Here is an 11,241-nt window from a genome sequence, read left to right as displayed (position 1 = left end):
AAGCCTGCAGCTTGCAGGGTATCCTGTTTGTTATACACTACCGGAGGCAAAGTCCAGGTTCAGGGACCCAGAAACCCACAGAATTCATTTTCTCTCTGTACAGAATTCCTCTTGACAGGGACTATGACTGAGTAGTGGCTTTTGTGCTTTGTCATCAAATGGGGTTTAGGAGGTAGAGGTCAGGAGAACACAAGCTCATAATTGGAGTGGAGAGAACCCTGAGAGACCTGTACTGATAACAGCACGGAAGCCGACCTGTTACATCCCAGCTTCCTGCGGAGTTCTGATAAAGCAAAATGATGGGCTCTGCATCGCAGGCACTCATCATTTCAAAGGGAGGTGATGAAGCTGGGTGTGGTGGTGCCCGTTTAAAGTGTCAGCCCTTGAAACGCTGAGGCAGGAGGGAAGTGAGTTGGAGAGCAGCCCAGGCTATGCCGCAAGACCGGCCTCAACAATCAATTAGTTAACTGAAACAAAATGATAAGGTGGAAACCGTAAGTGGGTAAGCTTCTCGAAGCTGGCTTAATGTTGAGTGTTCTGTGCTGCCTCCAGAAAGAGCAAAGCGAACATACAGGAAAGACAAGCCGGCAGGGCTCTTAGGCCGGCAAAGCGTGCTGCAGGCAGCATGGCTACCCTGCCAGGGGTCAGCTTCCGGATGCCATTAGCTGCAGCACCCACAGCCCATCTGACACCGGGGTTCTTCTATATTCTTTGCAAGCTGTGTGATTCTGGACATGTCACTCGCCCTCCCTGGGTTGTGGCTTATTTGTCTCTGAGCAAGAAGCATGTGAGAACAAGGTAAGATACAGCAGTTTCAAAATTCCATCCTGCTGGAACCCCTGAGCATCTGTAGAAGCTGTGGGAGGAGGGGCACTGGGGTCTCAGTGGGTGGGATTCCAGGCCCCCCTACCCCACCTTAACCAGAGCTTTCTTCTTTTATCTTTTTTTTATAATCAGCGTTCTGCATAATATTTTGCGGGAAGAAAGAGTTCTGAGGGTAGAAAGCAAATGAAAACCACTCTGCCGGCTGATCTCGGGAGCCTTCCAGCTCTCATGTTCTAGCAGTCTAGGGAGATAATTGTCAGTTTTCTAGCCTGCCGACCTTTGGCAAATGATTGAGGCACCAAAAAGAAACCACACCCAGGCGCCTGTCTGCAGGCTGCCTTCCTTGATCCTGGGAGGACTGGGCTCCAGTCTTTCCAGCTTCAAGTGTGAAACCCTTTTGTCCTTAATCTAGTCTTTCACAGGCTGCCACCACCTAGCCAGGCATCTTTCCCGTGCTTTCAGAAGAATCCCGGTTGTTTGGGTGAGCTGGGGAGCCAGGATTCTTCTTGGCTGAATGCTTCCACGTGTAGGTTCTCCAAGGCCAGGCTGTAGATACAGGGCTTTTCGGCCCAGTGAAACTATCTATTCGTCTGCCTTAATAGCAGCAGCTGACAAACACTGTTTTTCCCATCTCGCAGATAAAGCACTGCTTCTCCTTGACGGACATCGGGTTGTAAAGCCCTCGGCAGCACTTGAAGCCATTTAACTTAAAACCATTATTAGGTTTTAGTTTAGTTCTCTCTTGACACCTCAATCCAAAAAGAAGGCCTTGGGGTACCTCTGAGATGTTTAAGTCTACGCTGTCTTAGGAGACCACCCTCCACCAGAAGCAAATGCTTTAAAAGTTGCTTTGTAATATTAAAAGCGAGAGCAAGCAAGAGAGCACTGGGTAGGTTTTCATGATTACTAATTTAGCAGATTCGCCATTATGTTTTATTGATAGCTCTAAACATAAATTTGCCTTTGGAATACTCTGCTACGATGGATTAAAATAAGATGTGTAAGGATGCGCCCTCCCATGCCTGCAGCTTTGCATCCAGTGACAGGCCTAGCGAGAGATATTTCAATGGCCAAGTTCAGACTCCCCGCGAGCCTTCAAATTTGGGAATAAGGAAAGTCACTCGCTGCTCACGGATGTATCACTCCAAGTCCCAGCCTTCATTCAGATTTAAACACGAAATTTCGTCGAGTCGGTTCTTGAATTAGAATACCAGTCTCGCCCACGCCTTATTATTTGCAATTGGAGAATCATGTGTGCGAGGCCCCAAGTTCACAGGAGAAAAATAATACATATTGCACCAGTTAAGAGAGTGTTATTTATTATTGAAGTCCGCCGAGGGGACTACCATAACGTGTTATGAGACACCTTTACAGGCTCAGGCAAACACAAAACTTCACATGCAGCCCATAAGGAGCACTCACTTTAAAGGATTTACCACCCACTCACCTCCCCCAGCCCCTATTTCCTTTTCAAATCACAAGGCACCAAGGGATAATCAAATGTACGTATTTTATGCCTCAGATGCTTACGGACCTTGAATGCAGCAGTGTGAGAGGCAGAGCACTGATTAATGAGGACCATAATGAGGCCCTATTTTCTATAGAAATAAATAGTCTTGATAAGCTCGTTCCTGGTGAGGAAACAGCATCTCTAACCCGGCAATAGAGCTGAAGATGCTCTGTCTGCTGGAACGGAGAGCTGGTCTTCGATGGTCTTCGATGGATGGTGCCATCTGACTTCTTTGCTCCAGCTTGCATGCTGCTGCAGTGGAGAAGTCCTGGGTTCCTGGTGTGTCAAAGCCTGGTGATCTCTCCTCCTGGCCGTTTTTTTTTTTTTTTTTTTTTTTTTTCAATCTGCAATATGGAGCAGAGAGACATAAAGCCGGTCTCTTAGTATTATTTTAAAGGAGACAAAGTATCTAATAGTGTGCTCTCGGCAAACATCCTCTCCTAGACAGATCAGCTTAACTCCCCCTTATCCTGAAGCACAGAGCATTTTAATAAAAGAAAGATTTTGGTTGCTATACAGGTCTGAATCACGGGCCTCCTTCAGAGATATGTCTGCACAGAGAGGCAGCCAGAAGCATATCTGATGTCAAGCTGAAGTCCAGGCCTCTCCCTCAAAGCCACCTTCCTCTGCTCCAACCCTCTTCAGTCCCTAATACCAGCTAGAGTGGAGGGAAGGGGCCTCTTGGACCTTATCCTCCCAGCCATCCTTGCTGAGACAGGAGACTCTGGCCTTCCCCATATGGCTGAGCCACTCTCAAACCCTCGCCTCCCCTAGCCTCTGTCCCTAATACCAGCTAGAGTGGAAGGAAGGGGCCTCTTGGACCCTCTCCTCCCAGCCATCCTTGCTGAGACAGGAGACTCTGGCCTTCCCCATATGGCTGAGCCACTCTCAAACCCTAGCCTCCCCTAGCCTCTGTCCCTGCACGGTAGCAGCCAGCTCTGTGCAGCCTGCCCCACCCCATGGTCATCAGCACTTCCCTGAACTCCATGTTGACTGAGAGTGGATTCATTGTAAGAAATGTTGTCTATGTCCCTACTGTGTGCGAAGTGTAGTTCTGAGAGTGGGTTCTCTGTCGTCAGTCAGCTACAAGAGAATAGGGAGAAACCAGGCCTCTATTTATACCTAAGGGAGTCACTCATGGTGACACCATAAAAACAAACAAGACCACTTACATTACAAAATAACATGACAAATGTAACTATATCTGAAATTTTAGGGCAAAAGTTAGGGCTAGAAGGACTGGCTTGGCCCCCATCCGATTATGTCTATTGAAGGAGTAATGGTGGGAAGAAAATGGGGATTTAATCAATGAGCTTTAGGGAAGAACAAATAAAGGGGTCTTAGGGTCCCCACATTCATCTTTGGGATCCTGACATGAACTTTGTGTTTTAAGTAGATTTGTAATTGGGCCAGGGGGCAAATGGTATACAGACTTACACGGCCTCAGTCAAGGTAGGATCTGGTTGACCGTGGTCCTCCTCTGGTTCTGTAACAATCTGAACAAGTCCTTCTTGCTTGAGGATGGCAGTGAGTTCTCGGGAGATGGCTCCTGCCCCAGGGGATGACCTCACTCCTGCATCTGGGGCGGGAGGTCTGTTCCACAAGGCTTAGCTGCTCCTGGAATCCAGGGTGACCACAGATTGACAATACTGACTGGAGACTTTGAGCTAGTCTGGGGGGGGGGGTTGGAATAGAGCATCATAAAACAGGCACACTAAAATGCTCAGCGACTCCTATATCTGTGCCTGAGGCACGGAAGGGGAACCATGTAGGTTCCCCATCTAGGTAACCACCTGGGTAACACGGGTTTCTAGTGGTATACTCCTGTACTCCTTGAGTGACTAACATGCCTTGAGGCAGAGGTGAGCAAGTGACCCAGAGCCAAGGGGACACATACAGGATGAGAGAGCTTTGAACCTTGACTCTGCTTTGTTTCTGTGTAGGTACTGCTCTAACTTGTGTTTGTTAGTTTGGTAAAATCCTGGTGGACTAAAACCACCCTGGGGAAGAAAAGTGTTTATTCCAGTGGTTCTCGACCTTCCTAATGCTGTGACCTTTCAATACAGCTCCTCATGTTGTAGTGACCCCTAACCAGACCATTATTTTTATTGCTACTTCATAACTGTAATGTTGCCACTGTTGTGAATCCTAGTATAAATATCTGTGTTTTCTGGTGGTCTCAGGTGACCCCGCCCTGTGAAAGGAAGATCTGACCCCCAAAGAGCTCATGATGCACAGGTTGAGAAACACTAGTTTATTCCATCTTATAAGTTATAGCTCATGGTGGAGGGGAGCCAGGGCAGGAGCTCAAGGCAGGAACCTGGAGGAAGGAACTGAAGTAGAGGCTGCAGAGGAATGCTGCTTACTGGCTAGCTTCAGCTAACTTTCTGACATTGCTCAGGCCCACCTCCCCAGGAATGGCACCCCCGACAGGGGTCTAGGCCCTCCTACATCAATCAACGCTCAGGAAAATGCCCCACAGGTATGTCTGCAGACCAATCCGATGGAGACAATTTCTCAATTGAGGTTCCCGTTTTCCAGGTATGTCAAAGGGACAACTGAGATTAACTCTCTCTGACACAGTGAGGTGTCAAAACTTTTTAAGCCAAAGCAGTTTCTGGGAAGGGGGACCAGGAGTCAGTTATAGTGGTCAGATAACAGTTTTGGAGGCTGCTTTTTTTTTGTTTTGTTTTGTTTGTTTTAATGAAAGCATTCCTTGTGGAATGCCCAGTTATTGGCTAGAAATCTTGGCAAGTCATTGAGACACAGAGGGCTCCCTTGAGAAAAGTCAGGAGAAAGTTGCTTTGATCTATTCATTTAAGAAAGTGGGTCCTTTTAACCCCTGGTCCCTTAGGACCCATTAGTGGGCAGGCACAGCAATGATCTGACAGGCTGGGGCTGACCAGTACACTTTACCTGTCAGGGGAGTGTAGAGAGGCTCAGCAGGATAAAGAAAGACAGAAGGACAGCTGAGGGGTCACAGGTTTTTGTTTTGCTTTGTTTTGTTTTGTTTGGCCCATAAATACAGGATGCAAACTGGTAGTTTTCCCAGTTCCTCAAACTGTCTCTGGCTACTGGACTTCTTCGGGGACCAGGCCATGAGCAGAGAAGCCCAGGGAATTCAATGAGTATGACATTTAAGGAGAGGCTCTTTCGGGGCAAGTGCAAAGACAAAGCTGACCACAGGGTGAGCCTGTCTTTAGGTTTTTGTAACCAAGGTATCTCATTCACCTGACTCTAGTCCCAACTGTGTTAAGGAGCTTTTACAAATGCTAATATCTGTGCCATATCCCTAGAGGTTCTGAGATGATTAGCCTAAGGGAGGACCTGGGAGCTGAGTGAGATGAGCGAACACTCTTCACAGACTCCAGTGCAAAGCTCTTTGAAGAACCACAGTTCCAGCCCAGCGGGCCTCCTAGATGGGGCAGAGCAGTGGCAGGCAAAAAGGCTGTGACCGTGACCGTAGGGCGGGTTGAAGTGGTCATAATCAGACCTGCTGGACACAGACGGATGCTCTGCTTTGAGCAGCTTTGTGAGACTTGGAAATCCTTTCCCTCCATCCTGATGATACAGCCCTGTTCTTGGGCATGTACCTACGAGGGAGCTTTGGCAGCACAGTTCAACATTTCTCCTGGTGGGGCCACTGAGATGGCTCAGTGGGTGCAGGCGCCTGCTGCCAGGCCTGATGATCTGAGTTCCATCCCCAGGACCCACGCGGTATGTAGGAGAGATGTGACTCCCCAAAATTGTCCTTGGACCACACACACACACACACACACACACACACACACACACACACACATACACATATGCACACACACCCACACGCCATTTAAAAAGTCCACTGATAGCCCTGAGAAGTGCGTATGGTGATCTTCATCTTGTGATGAGGGCACCTCGGCCTTGACAGATTAAGTCTCTTAGCTCATGTTCCTCACAGAATAGAAGAGAGTACAGAACTCAGCCGTGGGTTTGGTTTTACCCCTTGCTTTCAAATGACAGTTTCTGGATTCGTCAACTTTGAGTACCTCAGTTTACAAAAGCCCCTTTCCCTTTGACCTAGGGGAAAATCTAGCCACGTGGATAGTTGTAGTTTCACCATGGATAGTTCTAGTCCTCAAGCTGGACCACAGGTTTGCCTCTAGCTCCAACAGGGGTCCCATGTTCTCATGCCCACCCCTCATGTTGATGGAAAGTAAGGTGAGGAGATACTGGGCCCACCCCAGTATCCAGAGTCTCCAGAGTACTTGGCTGATGGCCACGGCCATGCTTGGATGCTGTGGTGATTACCAACATGACTCCTGAAGTAATGTGGCCTTTTGTCTCAGAGGGAATTACAAATCACCAAGTGCCCTGAGCCAGTGGAATTTGCCTGTAGAATTTTCACAAAGGGTTAAAGATCCAGAGTCAAGTAGCTCCAACGAGAGGACTTTTCATGCAAGCCCCACAGTGGGGCAAAGAGGGATACAGCTCCCTAAGACTTTAGCGCACTTACAGAAAATGGAGGGATGCTTACATCAGAAAGACCAAGAGTTTTCATTACCCAACAGTGCTGGCATTTAGCCACAGCTCTACCCTTCCCTTATTTTTTATGCTGACATCATCTCTCCTTTGCTCAAAATTATTATTGGACCTTGCTGCCTGCTAAGCCATGTCTGAGTCCTGGTTCTCCCAGTGGCATTTAACATGAACTTGGGCAGGACGCCACTTTAAGCCATAGTCCCCATATGTTTAATACAAGGCAATGTCAGACATGGTGGTACATGCCTGTAATCCCGGATACCCAGGAGGCTTAAGCAAGAAGCTCAACAGTTCCAAGCCAGCCTGAGTAACTTAGTGAGGCTTTACCTAAAAGTGAATTTACAAAGGGCTGGGGTTGCAGCTTAGAGCCACACATGAAGACCTGGGTTTAATCTCCAATTTGTTTCTTTTTTTTTTCATTTATTTCTTTTATTATTTATTCCAATTTATTCACTTTGTATCCCGGCTGTAGCTTCCTCTCTCATTCCCTCCCAATCCCGCCTTCCCTCCCTATTCTACTCCCTTGCCCTTCCTCCAGTCCACTGATAGGGGAGGTCCTCCTCCCCTTCCATCTAACCAACCCTAGCCTTTCAGGTCTCATCAGGAATGGCTGCATTGTCTTCCTCTGTGGCCTGGTAAGGTTATGCCCCCTCAGGGGGAGGTGATCAAAGAGCCAGCCACTGAGTTCATGTCAGAGACAGCCCCTGTTCCCTTTATTAGGAAGCCCATTTGGAGATTGAGCTGCTACAGGCTACATCTTTGCAGGGGTTCTAGGTTATCCCCATGCATGGTCCTAGGTTGGAGTATCAGTCTCAGAAAAGACCCCTGGGCCCAGAAGTTTTGGTTCTGTTCCTCTCCTTGTGGAGCTCCCCACCAGGTCTTTCTATCTCTGCCTTCTTTTATAAGATTCCCTGCACTCTGCTCAAAGTTTGGCTATGAGTCTCAGCATCTACTTTAATACTCTCCTGGATAGAGTCTTTCAGAGGCCATCTGTAGTAGGCTCCTGTCCTGTTCCTTGTTTTCACCCTCTTCCAATGTCTATCCCGTTTGCCTTTCTGAATGCAAATTGATCATCTTTCCCAGGGTCCTCCTTCTTGCTTAGCTTCTTTAGGTACATAGATTTTAGTATGATTATCCTATATTATATGTCTAGTACCCACTTATAAGAGAGTATATACAATGTGTGTCTTTCTGCTTCTGGGATACTTTACTCAGGATGATCTTTTCCAGTTCCCACCATTTGTTGCAAATTTCATGATTTCCTTGTTTTTAATTGCTGAGTAGTATTCCATTGTGTAGATGTACCACAATTTCTGTATCCATTCCTCAACTGAGGGACATATGGGTTGTTTCCAGCTTCTGGATATTACAAATAAAGCTGCTATGAACATGGTTGAGCAAATGTCCTTGTTGTATACTTGAGCATCATTCGGATCTATGCCCAGTAGTGGTATAGCTTGATCTTGAGGTAGCACTATTCCTAATTATCTGGGAAAGTGCCAGATTGTCAAACCCAAGAAGGTAGTAAAGAGTAGTTACAACTTGTGATAGACTGAAGATAAGGTGCTTTCAGCAGCTTCTATCAAAGTATGGAACCCACATTCCTGCAACTTGGGCTGGACATGTTAAACTAATAGAATGTAACAAAAGTGAGTGACAGGTCCAAGTTAAGCCGAGATGGCAAAGAGCTGTTTCTACCTCAGACTGCACACCTGCCCAAGGCAAGGTGAGTAGGACCTGGCCTGTCTGAAAGGACGTGAGTCCTGGCCAGGCTCATATTGACCTTCTCAGTGACTTGGGCTTATCAGTGAGCCAAGCTGGCCTAGGTATGCTCTTCACACGCGACAAGTAATAAATAGCTGCTCTCTTAATCAGCCAGCTTTGTGAGTGGTGTGTTACTCAGCAACAGTTCAATAACTGACACAACTCTGGGGAATTTAAGGATTTTTGTTTGGTTTGTTTTACTTATTTGTATCTTTAAGACAGGTTTTATGTAGCCCAGGCTAGCCTGGAACTTGCTAAGTAGAACAGGCTGGCCTTCATCTTGTAGCAATCCTCTTATTTCAGCCTTTTGTCACCTGCCCCGTCTCCAGCTAACCTGCACACAGTATTTATGCTTATCAACTAAGATGTCTCTAACATGTTTAACATAGTGCTTAAAACAGCACAAACGTTCAATACGTATCAGCCAGTTCTAACAATAGTACTAATAGCAGCAACAGCGGCAGAAGAAAAATGTCTAAGCTGGGTTTGCTTGTCTCACAGTATCGCACCTGAACTAACCAGGGATGAGTGATTCCCCAACATACTTTGTACTTCTCATGTCTTAAGCTGATTATCCTCCTCCTCCTCCTACCTCAAAGGACCTTCACTGCATGTGTATTTGCCCAAATGCCTCTGACCCCTGACAACAATATCGTCAACTCCAAGAAACTCAGTCAGTGATGTTTAGCTGTGGATCTGTGTCCCCATCCCCTGGACCCCAACTCTGTGACAATTCCTGGCATTGTCCTTTGTGTTGTTTCAGTAACCATGGTCCCCAGTTGACATCAGGTCATCTTGAGAATATGGCTGGTAACGCACCCATCTCTGCTGTCCTCCAGCAGACTCAACTCAGGGCCTGAGTCAGGCATTCAATTGAGATGTGTTTTGTTTGTTTGTTTGCTTTTTTTGGGGGGGGCAAGGCAGCTATCGTTGGTGGGTAGTGCCCTCCTGGCATGGCAAGGGCAAGGAGCATGAGGCCATGTGCAGCTCAGTCATATCTTGCATGGACACCAAAGGAGCAGCAACTTCAGAGCTGGTGCTCAGCCTCAGCTGGCATCACAGTCTTGAATTCCATATTCGAAATGAGGCGAAATGCAGACACTGTGCCATGTTCCTGGCGCGCACCTAATTGTTATGTCATCTTAGCTCCGTGAGACCCCAGTGTTTACTATTCTCCACCTCGTGAAAGAGGTTAAGTGGCTTTGCAAAATCACTCAGCTAGCAAGAGGCAGAAGCAAAACTTGAATATAGATTGCCTTCCTCTACACTCAAGGCTGTTTTTGCTGTAGGATAAGAATTGTTCTAATTGACATTCGTAGCCCTGAGTTTATATTTTCATGCACCATGGAAATTCACTTCAATTATGTAAATTGGAATATTTATTTAAGACACAGGAAAGTACAATATAGCCAAGAGCATACACGCACAGGAAGACACATACCAACAACATAGGCGCAAAAATCAAAGAGTCTGCTTTTAGTTCTGTCCTGCTGTAATTCTCAATGTGGCTAAGTGGGCATGCACTACCATCATTGCTGTAACAGCATCGTGAGGTCATAATTTAATGACTGATTTACCCGGTACAAAATGAAGACAACATCTCTGGCATAGCAGACTTGGCTGGGAAGAGAAGTACTCCTGTAATTCAATTTTCTGGTTAATAAAAAGTGACTACGTGGAATATTAGACAGTAGGGAGGAACAATAAATTAGGTGTGCATAGAGGAAAATAGGTTGCAAAAATAAAATGCTTCATGAGGAAAATGGAAAACAGAGCAAATTTTTCAATATAAATCAATGCACATAAATTAAAAACACACAGCACATTATATAATTCACATACGTAACCAATATGTCTGTCATGGGAAGAGGATTTGGTACAAAAATCAGAAACAAAATTAGTTATAAGGCTTCACCCAGACAATGGTATAATTGGCCAAGAACTGAAAACTCCAGGTAGTACAATCATATGGCAGACACTTGACATTTTATTTTGGTTAAATTCAAGTCTCTGCATTAGCTTAAAGTAAACTCAAAATACACAAATACTTCAAATCCCATCAGCTGTGCTTCCTTAGGGCACCATTTCCCTCCTCACAAATCCAGATCCGAGCCCTGGAAACAGAGACTAATCTAGAATATTGTCTTTAAAAGAACATAGCAACTGCTAATATTTCTTGAGTCCTTATTAAATTCTAAGCTCTGTCCAGATGTATATTGTAACTATTTCTCATAATACGACAGTATTATTTCCAGTTAAAAATTAAGAAACTGAGGCTAGCGTAGGTCAAGAATTGTATGCCAAAATGACAAAGTTGGAATTCACATGCAAATATCAGCTCAGGCTCACTCTATGAGACCACAGTGTGACAATACCAGGGTAAGGTCAGGGTGAAGAGGGAAGGTAGACAGTATCTCAGGGTGATTATTGGAACCATAGCATGGACTATGGGCTCCGTACAGGCACAGGGGAGTCACGGTCACCAGGGTGGAGCTTCGCGTGATGCCTGACGCTACATGCTCATGAACGCACGAAAGTAGACAAATGCAGTTCAGGGGGTGAGGAAGTGAGGGCTGGAGCGATACCTTGGTGGTACTGGTAGACTTCCAGAAGACAAGAGT

Source organism: Meriones unguiculatus, chromosome 10 (genome assembly GCF_030254825.1).
Source record: "Meriones unguiculatus strain TT.TT164.6M chromosome 10, Bangor_MerUng_6.1, whole genome shotgun sequence".
NCBI classification, from domain to species: Eukaryota; Metazoa; Chordata; class Mammalia; order Rodentia; family Muridae; genus Meriones; species Meriones unguiculatus.
This window is presented reverse-complemented; position numbering follows the sequence as displayed.